This window comes from Cupressus sempervirens, chromosome 6 (assembly GCF_028749045.1).
Source record: "Cupressus sempervirens isolate cs-2001-9-10 chromosome 6, ASM2874904v1, whole genome shotgun sequence".
NCBI classification, from domain to species: domain Eukaryota; kingdom Viridiplantae; phylum Streptophyta; class Pinopsida; order Cupressales; family Cupressaceae; genus Cupressus; species Cupressus sempervirens.
This window is the reverse complement of record NC_143123.1, coordinates 410842811-410852231: the sequence shown is the minus strand read 5'-3', so window position 1 is coordinate 410852231 and position 9421 is coordinate 410842811.

Below are 9421 nucleotides of genomic sequence, written 5' to 3'. Positions count from 1 at the left end.
ATAATTGATTTTGAATAATGAAATATTAGAAGTTATAAAAAGGATTATGTATAAATATTAATATATTTTTTGATAATATCAATGTGATTATTTAATGTTGCTTCCTTTCTTCCCCATGCATGATAACTGGTAATGGTCTTATGACATGTAATAAAGGTGTTTTGATTTCTTATAACATAATCAAGGGCTTTTTGCTACTCTAAGTCATTTCTTGTAAGTTTATTGACTCATTAAGATAAAAATAGAATTGAATAATGACAATCATATTATATTTATGTTTTAATCATTCAATATATTATAGTGATATTTTTATTTAGTATTTAATCATTTATAATTGTAAGATTTTATTTTAGAAGGGGTCATATGTAGTATTTTACAAATTGTTCTCTATATAGAATCATATTTTTATAATATTAAAAATGTTAATGATTTTTATAGTAATTTAATAATAAGATAAAAATGTACATCTAAATAATATATTAATATTATAAATAACTAAATCAATGAAAATTATTGACTCTCATTTTAGGTGCCAAAGTAAAATGAGACAAAAGTGCCAAAAATGAAATGCGGATAATCAAAAAAGTCAATGAGATGGGTTTTTTTGGCATTCCATTTTCTATTTCTCTATAAAAACTCATATCAGATGATGATAATGGAACTTATATTGGATCAATACTATCACACAAGGAAATCAAGAAGTTCCAACTAAACAATGCCTTGCTATTACCATAATCATTATGGTTTGTGCATTTTTATTTAACCAAGCTCACAGTTCCAATTTAATTAGATTTGTTTAGTGGAAATTTTCTTTTTTTTTTGCTGTAGTTTGATCTTTTCCTTCTAATTTTTTCCAACTACACTTTCTTGCAACACTATTGTAGATATGTGGTGTGGATTTTTTGGCATTGTCTACTAAAGATACTAAAATGAGTAAGATCTTCTCACTAATAGTTGTACATTTGTCATTTCCAATCATGTTCAATTATTGTAAGTCTAAAAATTATGCACATTGGTCACTGTATGTTGATTCAACATTTTGCAACTATAATAAACTTATTTTGAAGGTAACAAATTCATATTTAGTACAAATTTGTTGCAAGCTTAAGACCTAAGGTGTTATTTCTTAAATTCTTTTTGGCTTGTTAGGTTTAATTCATTGATTTTTAGTTACATTAGCACTTGTATTTGAAACTAAGTATTGATTATATAGGTCTTAGTGCAATTTCATATAAGAGGATGTTAAGTTGGCTTTTTGTTACATATCAGTCCTTAATTAACATTTTTATTTGGATTATTTATTATCTAGATAAGTAAATTTTTCTAGTTTAGTGTGAAGTTGAAGTTGTTTTTGAGCATGGAAGGTTTGTCAACAAGTATCTAATGACTGGTTTCATTTTGATTTTTGATTCTAGATTATGTTATAATTCAGATAATTAAGTCACAATAACTTCAGAAAGCTAGCAAAATTCCTACTTAGAGATAGCTAAAACACTCTCAATCGATGTGCATAATCCATAAGAACAACTAAACAACTTGAACACTAAGAGTAGGCAGAATTCCACAAGTGATAACTGATCTTCTAAATTCTAGATTTGATGTATAAAAATATTGACATAATCAAATCCATAAGAAATTTGAAAAACTTTAATAGTGTGAGCAGTTGTAATCCAAGCAAGTCAAACATATGTTGTATAGTCATGGATGAGAACATGTCAATCATTGAAGGGGAAAAACATAGTTTAGAAGGTACAAAAAATTAAGCTAAGGCACATGTGAGGGTTTTTGGCTTGAGATTGTGTAAGATTTGAAATGTATGGAAGGTTGAAATTGAGGGAGATCCACAAATCATGGTCATCATGTTGAATTCAAAGTCTTCTTCTAATTGGAATTTGGAGAATATCTTGTTAGAAGCATGGGACTCTCTTGATAGTATTGAGTTCTACATTATCTCTTATGTTTCAAGAGAATCTAAGCAAGTTGTGGATCATTTGGTGATTGTGGAGTTGGATAGTTTGGAGGAATGCAAATTCTGTATGCCTTTCTATGCATTTCTAAGCCCTAGCATTTATATTGACCAAATACCTTGGGCCTTCACTCCTTTTTTCTGGTTTTGATTTCCAAAATGTAGTGATTTCTGGAGTGAGGTTTTGATTTATTTACATTTTTTGATCATTATTCATTTTCTATGACTAGGTTTATGTAAGCACCTTAAAAAATATGTATTTGGAGTCCCTTTTCTAGCAAGAGTTTCTTGTAGTGCCTTTTAATTTTGGTGTAGAAACTATTACTATTTTTGTACCCTCTCATCTTGATGATGGATCACTGAGTGTGATCGAAAATATTGATGCTAAAAACACACACAATCAAATCCATAAATGAACTAATATTTAAAAAGGGATGTTTATAAATTGATAAGTTGAGTAACAACTATAAAAGTCTTATTTTCTTAGTCTATTTGATCATGTAAATAACTCATCTTATTAATTTTGAGTGAGTTACTTAACAAGATAATCTCCTTTATTAATGTATTATGTAGGTTTAAATAATTTACAAGCATTCTTTCTTATTGTCCTTGTTCATAGTCTTTCAGTAATAGAGCACTATGTGCTCCAAATTTGTAAGTTTTTCATATTTATTTATAATAATTAGAAGATTATTTTATTTCAAAAACTATTGAAGCTTGTCTCCTAGCTTTAGATTTGTCTATAGTCTCTGTTCTTTAATATTATGTAATATCTCTAATATAGTTTCCTGCATATTTAGTTGGAAAACTCAACAAGAAAGGTAGATTACTCAAATTTTATGTTCCATAAGGAAAGATGTATGAGCTAAAGTCATGAGAAGATATTAGCTACATTTCTTTTTAAGAGTGCATCTAAATTTCTCTTTCTTGAAAGAGAATACCAATGACTAATTAATGGAAAATAAGAGACATACATTTGTAGCTAGAACTAAAATTTTGTTTGTTGGCAGGCATCAAATGATCAGAGTTAGGTGAACCAAGTCATTCCTTTCCAACAAGGATTTGTAGCTTTTATATTTATAAAGCTTTCAGGGATTATTGCAGTCATGTCCCAGGTTGCTTGATAGGTCTTTATTATGTTCATACATGTGCTTACAATTAGTATACGGTATCAAGAATGGTCTATATCTCTAATGGATTTTCACCATCATATAAAATAGTTTTCTAGATTTGATTGTGTATGTTATTTAAGTAAATCTTGTTCTCCATTTTATAGTAATTTAGTCAAGTCTTACATAAATCCCACTTATTTAATGAACATTGAGAAATATCATTTTTTTGCATGCAAAAGCAATGTCAAGTTTCCAAAATTGTAGGTTTTTTTGGGTAAATTAAAGTTAAATGGACAAAGAATATCAGTTTTCCACCACCCATTGGAGTTATAACTTTTTTTCACTATTTCTAGTTTCAATTGTGTTTAGTTTTTGATTCAGTATTTTAGATTACCATCCATGATCCATCATTAGGACAATGAAGCATATTAAGAAAGCTCAAAAAGATCCATAGTCATTAGCTTTAACGTTAAACATATTAAGAATATTAGTTCTCCACAATCCATTGGAGTTATTTTCAATGTCTTTGGTTTCAGCTATGTTCAATTTTATAATCCATGTTTTGGCTCACACTTTGTGATCCATCATTAGGAAAAAGAATCATAAATATAAAGCTAAAGAAGACAAATATTAAAATAGACTACATATTTTTTTTCTCATTAAGAATGTTCATTCATATGATAGTTAGCACCGTAGGAAAGACCAAAGGCACAATGGTATTCTCCCTAGCTAGCTAGTCTTGGATAAGGGGATGTTATGTCCAAGAAGACACTAAAGGGGCACACTCTAGAGAAGATGATAGAATACCTAAGGGTAAGGAGATGTGATCTGGAGCTGTCTTTAAGGTTTGGGGCTTATAATTTGGGTAGAATATTATAGTTAGAGTTATTTTTTATTCTAACATTTATTTTTCAAGTATTGCTTGTCCCAACCTAAATGCTAATATTGGGGATATTACACAACTGCACTTTTTCCTTTGCATAATCATGAGATAACAACAATTACATAAGGATGATGGAAATGAGAAGTTTCCCAATATGGACACTTACATTTTGTGTGAAGTGTATTGAATATGTACCATAGACATTGGAGAAAGTGAAGAAGTCACAAGGATATATGATGGATAGCTACAAAGTAATAGGGAGGCTAAGTGGTTGACTACACAAGTAGAACAACCATAGTTACACTACCCTGGAGGAAAAGGAGACATGGGAATGTGGGGACCAAACCAAATGAATTTGAGAGCTTATTCTCCAAGGAATCCAAAAATGTTGAGCATGCCCTTGTCCCAGACCATAGATGTCTATAAAACCTCTGAAACAATAGAATTTTGGACAAAAATATGGTATTTTAATTGATTCAAATGAGAAATTACATATCTGTACCTTCCACCCACTTGTTAGGGTTATTTTAAGGCCTTCCACAATGGTTATGAGTAGTTTTCTCAAAATCCTTAGCTATTGGAGGGTCAATTACAAAAAAGTTGTCTAAATGCAAGAAAAGTTTCTTAAGCAACTTTTACATTTTGTAGCAATTTTTCATTTTAAGAGAAAATTTTCTCATTAGGAGTCCTAATTCCCTCATAAGGACCAATATGAAGTAAAAGGACTAAAATAGTAAAATATTTAAAAATATATCTCTTGGACCCTTTGACCATAGTTGACCAAGTGGCTTATAAATGCCAAATCCTGGGACTAGGTCTCATAATTGGGTTAGAAACATGCAAAAAATACTTTATCTTATTCCTTAACATAAATTTGACCTCTCAAATGTATGAACAAGGCTTGAGGGTCTCCATCCTTCATGTGATATCTGTAGTTGGTGGTAGGTGCTCCTACACCAATTTGTTTTGCATGATAATGGAGAGTTTGAGGAACTCAAAAAAGTACCCTACCTGATGGCTCATTAGTAGCTATCAAAAGGATAAATAATTCTAGCTTCCAAAGTAAGAAAGAATTCTTGTATGAGATTGGAAGGATAGTACATCTTTGTCATTCCAATATTGTAGCTATCAAAGGATGTTGCTATGAACATGGTGAGTGGTATATTGTTTATGAGTTTCTAGAAAATGGGCCTCTGGATAGATGGTTACATCACCTTCCAAGAGGAGGTAGAAGCCTAGACTGGGGAATGAGAATGTAAATCACAACTTCACTTGCCCAAGGTATTTCCTATGTTTCCTTTAGCCAATCTAGTTCCTTTTTAATTTGGCATTCAAGGGGAACATTGAATAAATATTTGTAAATGTAGTGTTGTGACAAGCTATAGTTTTATTTCTATTAAATTTCATTCATTCAAGCAGAGTACGACAAAGCTTGAGAAAAAGTCAATTTTGATTTATGGAGTGAAGAATTATGGCTTTAACAGAGTGGTAGATGGAGACTCTTAATTCATAAATTTGTTAGCTATATAGTATAAAGAAATGCACAATGATCTATTTATGTGCAGACTTGTAATGGGACTCATTTCATTTGTTGTTAGATAAATGCAATGTATGGGACAGTATTGAAGTATTCTACAAAGCATGCACATAACCATTGAAATAAAAATATATAGAACATAAAAGAAAAAACATAATGATAAAGTGTAGGTGAATTGTATCATTACAAATCTTAGTATAGGAAGTATTGGAAAAAAATATGGAAGTACTTCATAGGAAAAGTAGTTTGTTTTAGACAAAAGAATTGCCATTTGCACTATCTCTATTTCTTTTATCCTCATTCCCTGTCATGTTTCTCTTTGGAAATAGAAATGTTAACTTTAATGACATAATAAAATGGAATTTTTTAATCCAAACCCTTCTTTTTTATGTCAATTGGCATGAATAACTATTTTTGGTCAAGATCATTATGGTGTATTTCCTCTCAGAGGCAAGCTACTTAATGCGAGGGAAGCCTCACATAATAGATTGCAAAAAATTAGGAAACTAAAAATATTATAAAAATCCTTGGTATATAGGAGGATAAAGTATATGAAAACATAAAATCTTTAAGATATGACCATTTGATGACAATGATAGATTAGGTACATTGTGTATGTCTGGGACTATATACCTTATGCTTAAATATAGTAGATCAAACTTGAGTGAGGTTCTTTTTAAATTTTTTCTTTGGCCAATGTAGGATCATGATGATTCCCACATCAAGGGATTACTTATCAACTTCATACACCATAATTGGCCATCTTTGCTCAAAATTCCTTTATTTCTTGTGGAATTTATCAATACTATTGTCAGGGTAAATGATACTACTCTACCTACTCGAATATAGATTCTTTGTATCTATTGCAATGATTTGTGAGCATAATATTATGCATCCCCAAACATTCATCTTGTTGATGTAGGCAACAAACAAGAATGGAAATGTACTATCCTTTTACACCCTTCCTGAGTATGAATCTTGGAGAGAGTTAGTAAATGGATCAATATCAGGTTAGACCATAAAGTACCATAAGGTAATTTTGTATTATTTTTTGTTTTATGTTCTCAAATTTGGCTCTTTAATTAGATGTCTTACTAAAATTTTACTTGTTCCACGGACTACATAGGGTTCAGATACTAGTATGTTTAAATAGGGTAAGGAGTATTTTGATAATCTAGAAAAGCACAAAAATGATTTTATATGGGTTAATGACAAGGATGGAGATGTGATTGACCTAGCCTTCAAAAAGAAGAATATTGAGGCTAGGAAAAATTGGTCAAGAGAATTTGAGGTGATGAAGGTAGTGTTGAGCTACTGGGATTAAATTTTTAACTAAATGATGTTGTTTTTATTATAATACTAATCATGTGTTTACCACATTATTAGGTTGGGATGTATTTGGACCAGAATGAAAAACTTATCTTGTATAAATATTTTGTCAACAAGGAACTCATTCTATTTTTGAGGGTTGATCTGCAAAGATCTATTCCATCAATAGTTGGTTTCTTAAAGCTAGGGCAAAGGAAAATTTTATTTTTCTATTTCAAGTAGAATTTTGTCAAACAAGCAAAGGTTGCTCTTCTAGCACATTTTTTTCTTACTTTTCTTCAATGTACTAACTGGCACTTAATTTTTCACATGACATTTTTTTTCTTGTGTAGGTTTCCTAATTCTCTGGATATGTCTTAGAGCTTTCTACTTACCATCATGGTGAGTAGAACCTTGCAAGCACATTATTGGAATGGAACAAGACTTTTTTGGAAGTAAAAACTTCAACCTTTTGCTTTTGGTTAGTCAATTTGGAACTAGGAATGTGGTAAGAATTTTAAGAGAATAAGTATGCATCTTTTTATTTTGAACAAACAATGACTGGTTATGATTTTATGCTTTTATTTTTAATAGGGTGGTAAGGATGTAGCATGTCTGGAATATGTGTATACATTCTTTTCACCTATAACATGCTTCTTGTTACCAAAAGAAGATGATGTTCTGGTGGATTATTTAGAAGAAGATGGCCAATCTGTTGAACCAACATGGTAATAATAATTTTTTCTATCCTTCTATCTTTATTTTGATTATGCTTTGTACATCTAGTGGTGTTCAACCATGGTAGCAAGGAATAGAGTGTTTTTTATCTTCTTATTTAACTTCATCTTATCACCTATAGGTTTTGTTTAACTATTATTTCCTTTATTTTTCAGGCATATTCCAATCATACCAATGGTACTTGTGAATGGAAGTGAAGGGAGTGGAATGGATTGGAGTACCTTTGTGGCAAATTAAAATTCTACTTTTAAAGTCCCATTTGATTATATACTAAATCTATAGTAGTCATTAGATGATGATCGTCCTAATGATCAAGATCAATGCTTTCCCTTGTTAGATATTGCTCTAATAATGAATATCCAGAGCACGAGGTATATAATTCAATAAAATTTGAACTATGGTTTATGTCTATTTTTAAGACCTCATGACCAAGCTTCTTAATAATTTGAAAAATCTATCTTCTTCTTTATACTAATGCTCACCAAAGAATGAGATAGCATTCCACTTTGATTAGTTATTTTAGTAAGTAACAATGAAATGCAAAGGTTATAACCCATAAAATCTTTTGAGTAATTTGAAAAGAAAAATCATCGGGGTAAAATGAAAATCTGGGGTTTAGATCTATTCATCTATTGAGTTGAGATCTCGATAAGATAATTCCTATGGATCATCTATACTAGGTGTTCTCTAAGTGATTTATCTCATATCATGAATAGGATAAAAGATCTTTCAAAAGACTTATAGCGATTTATTTCACATAAGAATGAGCCAACTTGAAATTTGAGCATTAATCACTATGATTTTTTTTCTTCTTGTTATTGAAAGAAATCATGGATTATTCTGAATCCTCTTCCTTCATTTAAAGAAATGAAATATCTATCATATATATATATATATATATATATATATAACAAACCATGTACTTTGTTCAAAAAAGTTTTTTATTTGAGTGTTCTAAGTAATCACTCTAGTTCACTTTGAGGCTTCGTTTGTGCATAAATGATGATTAAAAAAGTAGTGGGTACTACAATGAATAATAGAATAGCAATAAATTCAAGGTTATTTACCTCCATGATTGATTTTCACTTCATTTTAAAATAACTCGAGATTTGATCTTATAGAGTATCTCTTTTTTTTTTTTTACAAAAAAAATTTCATTAATTTTTGTCTCAATCAAATATTTTTTTTAATGTTAATGTCTATTACATATTAGAACATGATCAATCTATATAGAGATAGATGGTTTTGATAATAGTCAAAAACTAAAAAGGGTCTAGTAAAAAATTGATGAGCAAACAAAAATATGAGAGATGAATGCAGAGTGTAAATCTATACACGACATTCTTCCTAACACAGATCTATCTTACTACACCTTTTTTTATTTCTCAAGAAAAAAAGATTGTGAATCTAATAATTCAGTGAATCCACACACAAAATGTGTAAAAAAAGATGTCAAATATATTCTAGTCTACTCTATTTCCCTTTTTTGCTCTTGTTTGGGGTAGGAATCACTCAAACAATTGTTCAATTTATTGAATCGGGACTGATGGGGCTCGAACCTACAACTTCTATCTTGATAGGATGGTACTTTAACCAATTGAACTACAATCCCACTAGGTATAGTTTATTAACTAAACTGTCATAAAAAAAACTATGCCAAGTCATATTTGTAAAACTTTTATCTTTCAAATTTATATATCAAAATTGTTCATTCTGAATTTTTCTCTATATAGTAGGGTAGGGGATTCAAAAACCAATTACCTTTCTTATCTGATAGATAAATTTCTATCTCAATCTATCAAGTTGGTATTGGGCTGAGCTGGATTTGAACCAACATAGGCATATTACCAATGAATTTACAGTCCATCCCCATTAGC